The sequence below is a fragment of the Lampris incognitus genome, chromosome 2, assembly GCF_029633865.1.
Source record: "Lampris incognitus isolate fLamInc1 chromosome 2, fLamInc1.hap2, whole genome shotgun sequence".
NCBI classification, from domain to species: domain Eukaryota; kingdom Metazoa; phylum Chordata; class Actinopteri; order Lampriformes; family Lampridae; genus Lampris; species Lampris incognitus.
In genome coordinates this window covers 152,419,739-152,431,840 of record NC_079212.1, presented here as the reverse complement: position 1 = coordinate 152,431,840, position 12,102 = coordinate 152,419,739, and the positions used below count along the sequence as shown (strand labels likewise).

The following is a 12,102-nucleotide window of genomic DNA, read 5'->3' as shown; positions in this document are numbered from 1 at the left end:
CTGAAACGCTACAGGCCCCCGGCAGACGTCTCTGACAACCTGTCGGGGGCCGAGCGCAGGGCCCTCACTGAACTTACCCACAACCCCAACATCATTATAAAACCGGCGGACAAAGGATCCAAAATAATCATCATGGACCGTCATCAATACCTCATAGAAGCCAATAGACAACTCAACGACAACACATACTATAAACGACTGGACGACTCAATTCAAATACCCACCCAAAGCAGACTAAGGACCATCATTCAAACACTCTACAACAAAAAATATATATCCGCCAAACAAAAAGACTACCTATTCGGACCGGACAACCCACGACCACGCTACTTTTACTTATTACCTAAAATACATAAACCACCACACACCTGGACTATCCCTTTTGAGGTCCCTCCCGGAAGACCAATAGTCTCCGACTGCAACAGCGCCACCTACCACATCTCTCAGTACATCGACCACTTCTTGGGGCCCCTCTCCACCCAACATCCGAGTTACATCAAGGACACATATCACTTCATAGAAATTATCAGGTCCATGGCGGTCCCGAACCAATCATATCTCTTTACAATAGACATTGACAGCTTATACACAAACATCAACACCCACCTTGGACTACAAACACTTACAAACATATTCAATAGAAACCCCGACCGGAATAGACCCAACCAAGAACTCATCCAATTAATAGAACTCTGCCTTACTAACAATGACTTCCTTTTTAATAACCAATATTTTCTCCAGGTTAACGGGACAGCCATGGGCCAGAGATTCGCCCCCTCCTACGCCAACCTCTATATGAGCGAGTGGGAGCGAGAAGCCTGGGCCAAATGCCCCCTACAACCATCCCTTTATCTTAGGTATTTGGACGACATTTTTGGCATTTGGCCCCATGACATTACACAATTTCCTGCCTTCATCAACACTCTTAATAATCATCACCCCTCCATCAAAGTCAAACACACCATAGACCCAGACCACATCAACTTCCTAGACACCACAGTTTTTTTCAGGCCATCCAACACAACACACAAAACCCTACAGACCAAGGTATATTTCAAACCAACAGACACACACGCCCTACTCCATAAATCTAGTTATCACCCCAAACACACCTTTAAGGGCATTATCAAATCACAACTCACCCGCTTCCACCGTATCTGCTCCGACACCACAGACTTTCACGCCGCCACCAAAATATTATTCCACAGCCTCCGCTCCAGAGGCTATTCCAAACGATTTCTCCGTTCCATTAAAAACACCACCCTGGCATCTCTCGCTCCCGCTCGCTCATTGCACCCCCCTTCTCCACTCCAGGTCCCAGGGCCTGGGCCGCCTCAATTTCCTTCCCCCTACCCGAACCTGGGTCTGTATCCCCGGTCCAACCCCGACCCCCACCTCCTCCCCTACCTGAACCAAGGTTTGTATCCCCGACCCCTTGAGGATGGAGGCGACTCGGGCCCACCACCACACACATGCACACATCAGAACCCACCACAACTCATACCCCTGGTTTCTACCTTTTCACATAAGATCACAACACTCCATAGTACTATCAAACACAACTTTGCCATATTACAGTCTCAACACCCGGCTTTTCACAACCATAAAATCATCTCCGCCTACAGAAAAAACAAGAGCCTCCAATCACTACTCACTCGATCGCAATTTACAGACCATAGCCCCACACCCCAATTACAATACGCCCACCACTACAAAAATAGAAAATTTATCCATAATCCACACACCGGCACAGCTTTTCCCACCCTAGGCTCCCTTTCCATCACCACCACCAACGCAGTATACATCATCACATGCACATTCTGCCACAAACATTATATCGGTGAAACCAAGCACTCCATCCACACCCGCCTATCACAACACCTCTACAATATCGGGCAAGGTCGACTCAACACCCCCCTGGTCAAACATTTCCAACTTCACCCCCCCACGCACCTTACAGTTTCCGGTCTAGAGAGTAATGACCGGTGGACCATTGGGCAGAGAAAGAGAGCGGAGAGAATTTGGATCCACAGGCTGGGGACCGCGGTACCGGGAGGTCTCAATAAGGACTGAAGGAAGGCCGATCTGGCCAACCCACTCCTGGTGGGGTGGTCCCTGGACCTACGATCCGGCTGCGCGGATCCCCCTTTCTTAGGATCCCAATCACGTCTTAATCTTGGTGCGAGATGACAACCCCATTATCTATTTATTTTTTTTATCTATTTATTTATTATATGCATTTATTATTTATATTTATTATTATTAACTGTTATTTATTACTTTTACTGAATCTTAGACAATCTTATTAGACTGTTTGGAGGGGACAATTTTTTAATTTTGTTTGCTGTGATTTTACCCAGAGCACTTATTGCATGGTTTTTTGAATTTTTTTACTTGTATTTATGTGTTTTACTATGGCACTTTGTTTTTAATAGCACTTTTTTTATCTTATTTTAGCACTTAGAACTTTATAATTAGCACTTTCTCCTCCTCCAGCTTTTAGATTTTACCTAGATTTAACTCTATTAATTTATTATTTATTTATTTATTTACTTATTTATTATCTATCTTACTAATAATTTTATCTGGGGAGGCCGTCTCGCCCGGGGATCTGGGCAGCCTTCCTTGTTTAAATTAACTCTATTGAGTCGCTCCTCCTCCTGCCCTTGTGCTCTCTCTGGGGATTGAACCCTCGTCCCTGGCGGGAGGGACCGCAGCCTTCTCCACCACACCACCCCTTAGATCAGTAGGCCAGCGCAAAATAAAAATAACTTATAAACCCATAACCCTAACCCAACCCCAAACCCAACCCTAACCCTAACCCTAACCCTAACCCTAACCCTAACCCAACCCTAACCCTAACCCCCTAACCCCTAACCCTAACACTAACCCTAACCCCCCTAACCCTAACCCCCCTAACCCTAACCCCCCTAACCCTAACCCAACCCTAACCCCCCTAACCCTAACCCTAACCCCTAACCCTAAACCCAAACCCTAACCCAAACCCTAACCCTAACCCCCCTAACCCTAACCCCCCTAACCCTAACCCTAACCCCCCCCTAACCCTAACCCTAACCCCCCCCTAACCCTAACCCCCTAACCCCAACACCCAATTAGGCCTAAAAATAAAAAAATATATTCAATAGAAACCCAGACCGGAACAGACCAGATAAAGAACTATTACAACTAATAGAACTGTGCCTTAACAATAACGACTTCCTTTTTAATAATCAACATTACCTCCAGGTCAATGGGACAGCCATGGGTCAGAGATTTGCCCCCTCCTACACCAACCTTTATATGAGCGAGTAGCCTTGGCCAAATGCCCCTTACAACCATCCCTCTACCTCAGGTATCTGGACGACATTTTTGGTATTTGGCCCCATGACATGTCACACTTTCCTGAATTCATCACCATTCTTAATAACCACCACCCTTCCATCAAAGTCAAACACACAATAGACTCAGAACAGATCAATTTTCTTGACACTAGCTTTTTTCAGGCCATCCAACACACACACAAAACACTACAGACCAAAGTATACTTCAAACCAACGGATACACACGCTTTACTCCATAAATCAAGCTACCACCCCAAACACACATTCAAAGGAATCATCAAATCACAACTCATCCGTTTTTACCGCATTTGCTCAGACACCTCAGATTTTCACACCGCCACCAATATCCTATTTCATAGCCTCCAGTCCAGAGGCTATTCCAAACGTTTCTTCCGCTCCATCAAAAACACCACCCTGGCGTCTCTCGCTCCCGCTCGCTCATCTTACCCTTCTCCACCCCAGGTTCCCCAGTCTAGGCCGCCTCGACTTCCTTCCCCCTACCCGAACCAGGGTCTGTATCCCCAGCCTACCCCCTCCCCCAAACCATCCGCCGCCACCTCCTCCCCTACCTGAACTAAGGTTTGTATCCCACCCCTTTGAAGATGGCGACAGCTCAGACCCAACACACATACCCAGAATACACCATCACAACTCATACCTTTTGTTTCCACAAAAAAAATTACAGCACTTCATTGTACAATTAAACAACTTTGCCATATTACAGTCTCAACACCCAACTTTTCACAATCATAAAATCATCTCAGCCTACAGAAAAAGCAAGAGCCTCCAGTCAATACTCACTAGATCCCGATTCTCTGAACATAGACCCACACCCCAACTACAATATGGCCACCATTGCAAAAATTCATCCAGAATTCACATACCGGCACAGCTTTCCCCACCCTAGGCTCATTTTCCATCACCAACGTGATATACATCATTACATGCATGCTCTGTCACAAACATTACATAGGAGAAACCAAGCACTCTATTCACACTCGTTTATCCCAACACCTCTACAATATCAGGCAAGGTTGACTCAACACCCCCCTGGTCAAACATTTCCAACTTCCACCCCCCCCCCTTTCATTTTATAGTTTCCCGTCTAGAAAACAACGACCGTTGGGCAGAGGAAGAGAGCGTAGAGGACTTGGATCCACAGGCTCGGGACCACCGTACCAGAAGGTCTTAATGATGATTGACAATAGATGGCCAACCTGGCCCACCCACTCCTGGTTTGGTTGTTCCTGGACCTACAATTTGGCTGCACTGATCCCCTTTTCTTAAGATCTTACATAACCTTATCTAAATCTTGGTATGGGCTGACAACCCCATATTTATTTATTCATCTATTTATTAAATTTTTAGGTAATTTTATTAGACTGGATTAAGGGGATAACTTTTATACTTTGGTTGCTGTGGTTTTATTAGAGCACTTAATCGCATGGTTATTTGAGTTATTTATGGTTTTTACTCTTATTACCATTATTGTTATCTTAACTATGCCAGTGTATCCTTTAATAACACTTTTATTTTTAGCACTTAGCCCTCCTCCAGCTTCTAGATTTTACCTTAAAATCTTATATTTTAACCCGGGGTTGCCTTCTCGTCCAGTCTCTTAATCTAACCCCATTAGACCACTCCGTCCTCTGCCCTTGTACTCTGTCTGGGGATTGAACCCTGGTCCCCGGCAGGAGGGACCGCAGCCTTCATCATACCATTCCTCAGTCGCTAGCTACTTTTCACCTGACAGTGAGGAGTTTCATCAAGGGGGGCTTAGCGCATGGGAGGATCACGCTATTCCCCACACACCCCCCCCCCAAACAGGCGCACCAACCGACCAGAGGAAGCGCTAGTGTAGCAACCAGGACACAAACCCACATACAGCTTCCCACCCGCAGATACGGCCAATTATGTCTGTAGGGACGAGGTAACAGGGATTCGAACCAGCGAGCCGACAACTGAACTTTCTTAGCACATTTTCCAAATTGTTGCATTTTGCTGTGTTTATCTAAATCTGTTACTGAAATATTGGCAGATACATGCACACGCACGCACAAAAAAAACACCTTAATGTATGTATATATACACACACTAGCTTTGGGAGCTAGATAATGTTTGACTGGTGAGAGGTAATTAATGATTGAGTCCTGGTTAAGGTAAATGAAACCTGTACCTGTATGAAGCTGAACTCCCTCCAGTTGAGGGCGCTGTGGACGGAGAGGATGGAGGTCACAGCCAGGAGGGCAAGGAGTCCAAGACTCATGATCCCAAAGGAGACGTACATCTCCGCTCTCCACACCACGAGTTCTCCACGTTAGCATGGATCTGCCAGCACACACACAGAAGGTGGTATTGAGTCACTATTGGTTCGGGTTGGAAAGCAACTGAACACGTCCATCTTGTGCTTTCAGAAGGGACAAATGGAATCAGTGTACACCAGGGGTCAACCGATATGGTTTTTTCAAGGCCGATACTGAATACTAGTAATCAAGGAAACCGATAGCCGATATATATTTGCAGTAAAAATTAAAATCTTGATGTCCAAATTTAGAACAACAAACTCTAACACAACAATGTTAAAATGCCTTTAAGCACATGTTTAATTAAAAGCAATTATCTTTAAAAAAAAAAAAGGGCAGGGAGCTGCCAGCAGCAGGAAATAACTGTAGCCTATCACATTATTATTTTGCTAGTCAGCTGGCCAATTATGGATCAACAAAAGAACTTATTAATGTTCGCCATCACATTCAAGTTAGCTCTGGGATGCAACATTAGCAAACATTACGACCACCGGCTACCTATTCAACTAAACTGGAAGGAGTCCCTACCTGTATGTGTGTCCTTTACATTTGTTTCTGCATCATAACCCTAGCTATAACCCTTTTCCTAAACCGAGTCTGAACTAACAGATGTGAAGAACTCGTGTTCTGATCGGTGCCAACACATCCTGCCCTTCTCTCCAGCCACACCCTACTCCTTGAGGTGGGGTCTGGCCAGCGAGACTAACCTCAGCCCGATCCCAACCCTAAACGGAAAAACCCCTCAAATTTAAACTCAAACTTAATCCCTAATCCTAAACCTTGAGCCAGATTCTACTGGCTAACTTTAATGCTACATTTAAGCCTGACTATAACCCCAGCAGCTGCGCACCTCACCCCTGGCATGGGACTACCCCTTGTTCTTGTGAGGATCAACAAAGCCTCCACATTAGGTAGCTTGTTTCTGATTTTATGATCCTTATGGGGACATTTTGAGCCTCACAAGTATAGATAAACAAACGTCTCTCCCCCCCCACACACACACACATCCATCCTCTTACCTGCTGGTAGGCCATGAGGAGCAGATGCATCTCTGACCTCCTCATGGGAAGACAGGCTGTAGCGGACGTGCATGCAGGCCATGAAGAAGCTGAGCAGTCCCAGCTGCTTGCGGCTCTGCAGCCATCCCGCCAGCCAGTGGGGGAAACGCCTGTACTTGGTCCCGTGGTAAAGCTGGTGCATGGCAGCAAGCTGGCCAGCCAGGTAGACCAGGGCCAGCAGTGTGATAGCCACATTGGGCAGAGTCCGGTTCACCATCTCCACAGGGATCTTGTAGAAGTCCCTCTGCTTATGCTTCACGTATGGGTGGATTATGTCCCGGACAAAAGCGTAGGCAAAAGAGAAGATGGAAGGGGCCACAGCCACCAGGACAGGGCCCCTCCATGCAGGGAACAGATGCACAGGCATGTTCTCGATGTCCCGCGAAGACGACAAGGGCCCCATGTCTACGGGCACGAAGTTGAGTTGGCGGGCAAGCTCCATGACCTGCTGACGGGCCTCCATGGAGTTACTGCAGATGAACACCTGGCCGTTGAGGAGATAAAGCACAGCATGACATGATGTTGAGGGCTCTTGATGAGCACTCTTCTGAGTCATCCAAATCAGAACCCGTTTCTCCCAACAAAAGCTCTACGATGCACAACACACTGAGCTTACAGGATTTTTATTGCCAACATAGAAAATCAGAGATTTATTTATTATTCATCCATTTATTTGTTTTTTTTTATTAAATTTTAAGTTAATTTTATTAGACTGGATTGAGGGGGATAACTTTTATACTTTGGTTGCACTAGAGCAGTTAATTGCATGGTTTTTACTCTTATTACTATTATTTTAACTATGCCGGTGTGTCCTTTAATAGCACTTTATCTTAGCACTTATAATTAAACATTTAGCACTTACCCCTCCTCCAGCTTCTAGATTTTACCCTAGGATTTAACTTAAAATCTTATACTTTGACGCGGGGTTGCCTTCTCGTCCAGCCTCTCTTAATTTAACCCCAGTAGACCGCTCCTTCCTCTGCCCTTGTACTCTGTCTGGGGATTGAACCCTGGTCCCTGGCGGGAGGTACTGCAGCCTTCTCCATCATACCATTCCTCAGATCAGTAGGCCAGCGCTAAATAAATATAATTCATAACCCCAACCCTCCCTAACTTTTATACTTCGGTTGCTGTGATATTAGAGCACTTAATTGCATGTTTTTTTTAGTTATTTATGGTTCTTACTCTGATTTACTACTATTGTTGTTATTTTAACTATGCCGGTGTGTCCTTTAATAGCACTTGTTTTTCGTAGCACTTATAATTTAACATTTAGCACTTACCCCTCCTCCAGCTTCTAGATTTTACCTTAGGATTTAACTTAAAATCTTATATTTTAACCTTGGGTTGCCTTCTCATCCAGGGATCCGTGTAGCCTCTCTTTTAATCTAGCCCCATTAGACCGCTCCTTCCTCTGCCCTTGTACTCCGTCTGGGCATTGAACCCTGCTCTCCAGCGGGAGGGACCGCAGCCTTCTCCATCATACCATCCCTCAGATCAGTAGGCCAGTGCTAAATAAATATAATTCATAACCCCATTTCGTCTCCACCATGCCATAAAGAACAATTTCTCTAGTTTACAGTCTCACCACCCAGCTTTCCATAACAACAAAATCATTTCAGCTTACAGGAAGAACAAGAGCCTCCACAACATACTGGTCAGATCCCAATTCTGAGATCCATGCCACAACCACAGAAAAGTCACCACTACAGAAAATACATCCACAACCCACACACCAACACAGCTTTTCCAACCTTAGGCTCATTTTCCATCAACACCACAAACGTCATCTACATCATTACATGCACCCTCTGTAACAAACCATATTGGAGAAACACTCAATTCACACCCGACTTTCAGAAGATATGCGCAACATTGGGGAAGGCAAGCTCCGGACCCCCTTAGTCACACTTCCAAACGCACCCCTCCACCCACATCATCTCAGGCCTTGAAAACAACCGTCACTGGACCGTGAGGCAGAGCCGAAAAACAGTGGATCCACAGGCTTGGGACGGCCGCGCCGGGAGGCCTCAATGATGATTAAATCATGCCGGCCCCTGGTTTGGTTGTCCTGGACCCCACACTGTAGATTTGTTGCACAGCCCTCCCCTCCTTTTTAATTCTATTGTCCATTTATATTCATTTTAGCACCCATATATCTATCCTCCCCTTGTATCTACTCCTTTTATGACTGGAGGGCCGCCTTGTACCCAAAATTATTCCTTTCACTATGATATGAATGGCATTATGAATGTTGGATTTTAGAACGGAGTCAGGATATATATTTTTTTTTTTTTACTAACCCTTGGTTTTATGCATTTGTTTTGTGTGGCACTTGTTTTTAAGCACTTACCTGCCCTCCTAACCCCTCTGTTCCATAATTATTTATAGATTTTATAAATGTATGCCTGCGTGAGAGTGTGCATGTGCAGATATGGATATGTGTGTGCCTATGCGCACGTGTGTGCGTTATATATGCATATATACATATGGCACCAGCAATTTGTGTGCATGTATGCTTATCCCCGTCCAGGGCAGCCCTCCTTATGGGAGGCCGGTGCAACCCAGACCGAGGTGGATCCCAAGACCCTTAAGATACGTTTATATTTAAAAAAAAATTTTTTTTTAAAGATGGTGGGGGGACTGGAGCAGGACTTGAGCCCTGATCTCCCGTGTCTGGGCCTAGCTGACTGAGCTAGTCAGTCCTGCCATATGACAGACAACCACTATTTCAACCCTCTTTACCCATGGGGGGGGGGGGGACTAGTTCAGACGCCGTAGGCCAGTGCAAACTAAGTCATTAGTTGACCCCCTGAACCCCAACCCTTTTCCATAACCTTATCTAAATAATGGTACGAGATGACAACCCCATATTTATTCATTCAATCATTTATTTATCAGATGAAATAAGACGTTGAGTTCCAGCAAAATAAAATCTTGTATTTTAACCCGGGGGTCGCCTTCTCGTCCATGGATCCGTGTGGCCTTTTTAATCTAACCCCATTAGACCGCTCTTTCTTTTGCCCTTGTACTCTGTCTGGGGATTGAACCCTGGTCCCCGGTGGGAGGGACCGCAGCCTTCTCCATCATACCATCCCTCAAATCAGTAGGCCAGTGCTAAGTACATATAATTCATAACACATAACCCCAACCCAAAACCTAACCCCTACCCAACCAACCCCCTAACCCCAACCCATGCTGCGCCAAGTCAACTGCCTCACCGATTTCATTAAACCATCCACACCGACAATAGATACATGAACAAGGTCCACACAATGGATGCACAACACCATCACCATACTCCAACAATAGCCACATCCCCTTACAATCCTACAAATAGCCACGGGTTGGGCCCAAACACGCTATGGCCCCAGGCTGACAAGAGAAACTTTACAAGAAACCCAGCAGATCTTAGACACACCAGACAGCAATCACCACCACCCCTGGACCTCACCATAAGAATAGACAACACCTTATCCACCATTCCAGAATTTACAAAGACTACCCACAATTACCCAAACCACAAGCCCCCCATAAACTTTCCCTCTTCCTTGGTCCACGCATATCCCTCACAGAAAAAAAAAATCCAACACCACAACCAGCTAGCACCTACTCAACCACGGCAGACATCTCCAGAAACCAGCAAGATCCTCCAACAGCCACCACACAGCCTACACCCCAGTCTACTAACAAGACAGACCACAGACAAGCCACACCTGAAGTATCCATACCCCTAATTATTGCACCCCCAAGAAGAGGCCCCATCCGACCACTGCAGGCTTCTGAACAAACATTAACTTATCCATCCATTGCTCAACATACACCACCACAGACCACAGCAGAAGATTCCCTCCACCCAGCCCCCACCTGCAACTCGACAGGACTAGCCACCTCCACCTCGAAACCCCAGAGGACCAGGAGAGGAACTTGGAGACCCTTACCCATTAAGGATGACATCCATGCTTCAACCCCCATCTTCACCCATTTTACCCCTCATCCCTCCCGTTCCCACCCACACCAATCCCGCCAGCCTCACGGCACCCAAACAGGTCATAGCCCAAATACACCAACCCCCCAGTAAATTTACCACTACACAGGACCTACATTCCATCACACCAAGTACACACTCCAATGTCTCAGTCTGCATCCCTGACACCATATCCATTCTTTCCCCACAGACAGACGCCGGGGGTGCCCGGGATGGCCTGGCAGGGCGGCTGACCCCACAAAAGCAAAAAACCTTGCAACCGAGGGAGCCGGCAAAAATGATGAAAGGGTCCATTGAGGTCAATTATGACCGAATTACAACCCAATCTGAGCCCTCCACTCAACAACTAGTTTGGGTCATGCTGCCTAGCCATGGTGCCCCGGGCGCCAACAGCTCAGACTCATTACCATGCCACCCTTCCCTCCCCCTTTCTAAACCCACTCCACATCTCTCTTCCCGTACCCATTTCTTCTCCAACCCCCCCTCTCCAATCCCAATCCTTCGCCCCTTCCTGCCCCCCTCACTCACCCTCCTTCCCCTCCACAAAGCACGGCCCATACTCTCTCCCTCCCTCCAGAGGCCTCATATACCCCCACCTATCCTTCTTCCTCCCACCCCACTTCCCCCTGTACTACAGTTCAGATCCACTCATCCTCTGACTCAATCACCTACAGACCCACCTATCACATTGCACGGCCCAACCGCAAAATCCAGGACTGGTTTTTCAGAGGCAGAAAACCAGTCCTGGTGCTGGGAGACTCGAACATCAACCGCATCTCAGCCCACAACTATCCACAAATTCAACTGGACAGTTACCCCGGAGCTAATACATACCATGTTTTGAAGGTCTGCAAAAAGTCCCTCTCCAATCCCAACATCAAGATCATCATCTTCTCCATGGGGATCAATAACGGGGACCAGGACCCCAGGCAGACTACAATTAAGAGCTTTGTTTCGCCTGACTTAAGTCGACCTTCCCCAATGCAGACATTTACTTCCCCATCCTCAATTATTCACCTCACCCCCACACAACAGAGCAACCTAAAACTCAACACCATGGCCACACACTTCCCCATCCTCACCAAAATCCCCCACAACACCTTTATGACTGAGAAAGACCACATTCACTGGATACCCACCACAGCCAAACTCATCTTCCATGACTGGTGCAGACAGCTAAATTTTCAATAACCACAAAAACCTAACCAGTAACACACATACCCCCTTCCCCTTTGAATACCAGGACTCTTCCTCCAATATCCTCAATTTAGCCACCCTCTTCACACCCCAACGCCAGCTCTTGGAGAGGGGGCTCTCCATTCCACGACCCACCAAATGCGACTGGGATGAACTTCAAAAAGGGGCCTATACAACTTCCATAGACGACTTAAACTCAGATTATTTTCACCTTC

At 46.5% G+C, this 12,102-nt stretch overlaps 1 pseudogene; it reads right to left on the bottom strand.

The window, feature by feature from the left end:
* Window positions 1-3,117: 3,117 nt before the first annotated feature.
* Window positions 3,118-7,258, bottom strand: LOC130133211 (metalloreductase STEAP2-like; annotated as a pseudogene).
* Between the last annotated feature and the right edge of the window lie 4,844 nt (window positions 7,259-12,102).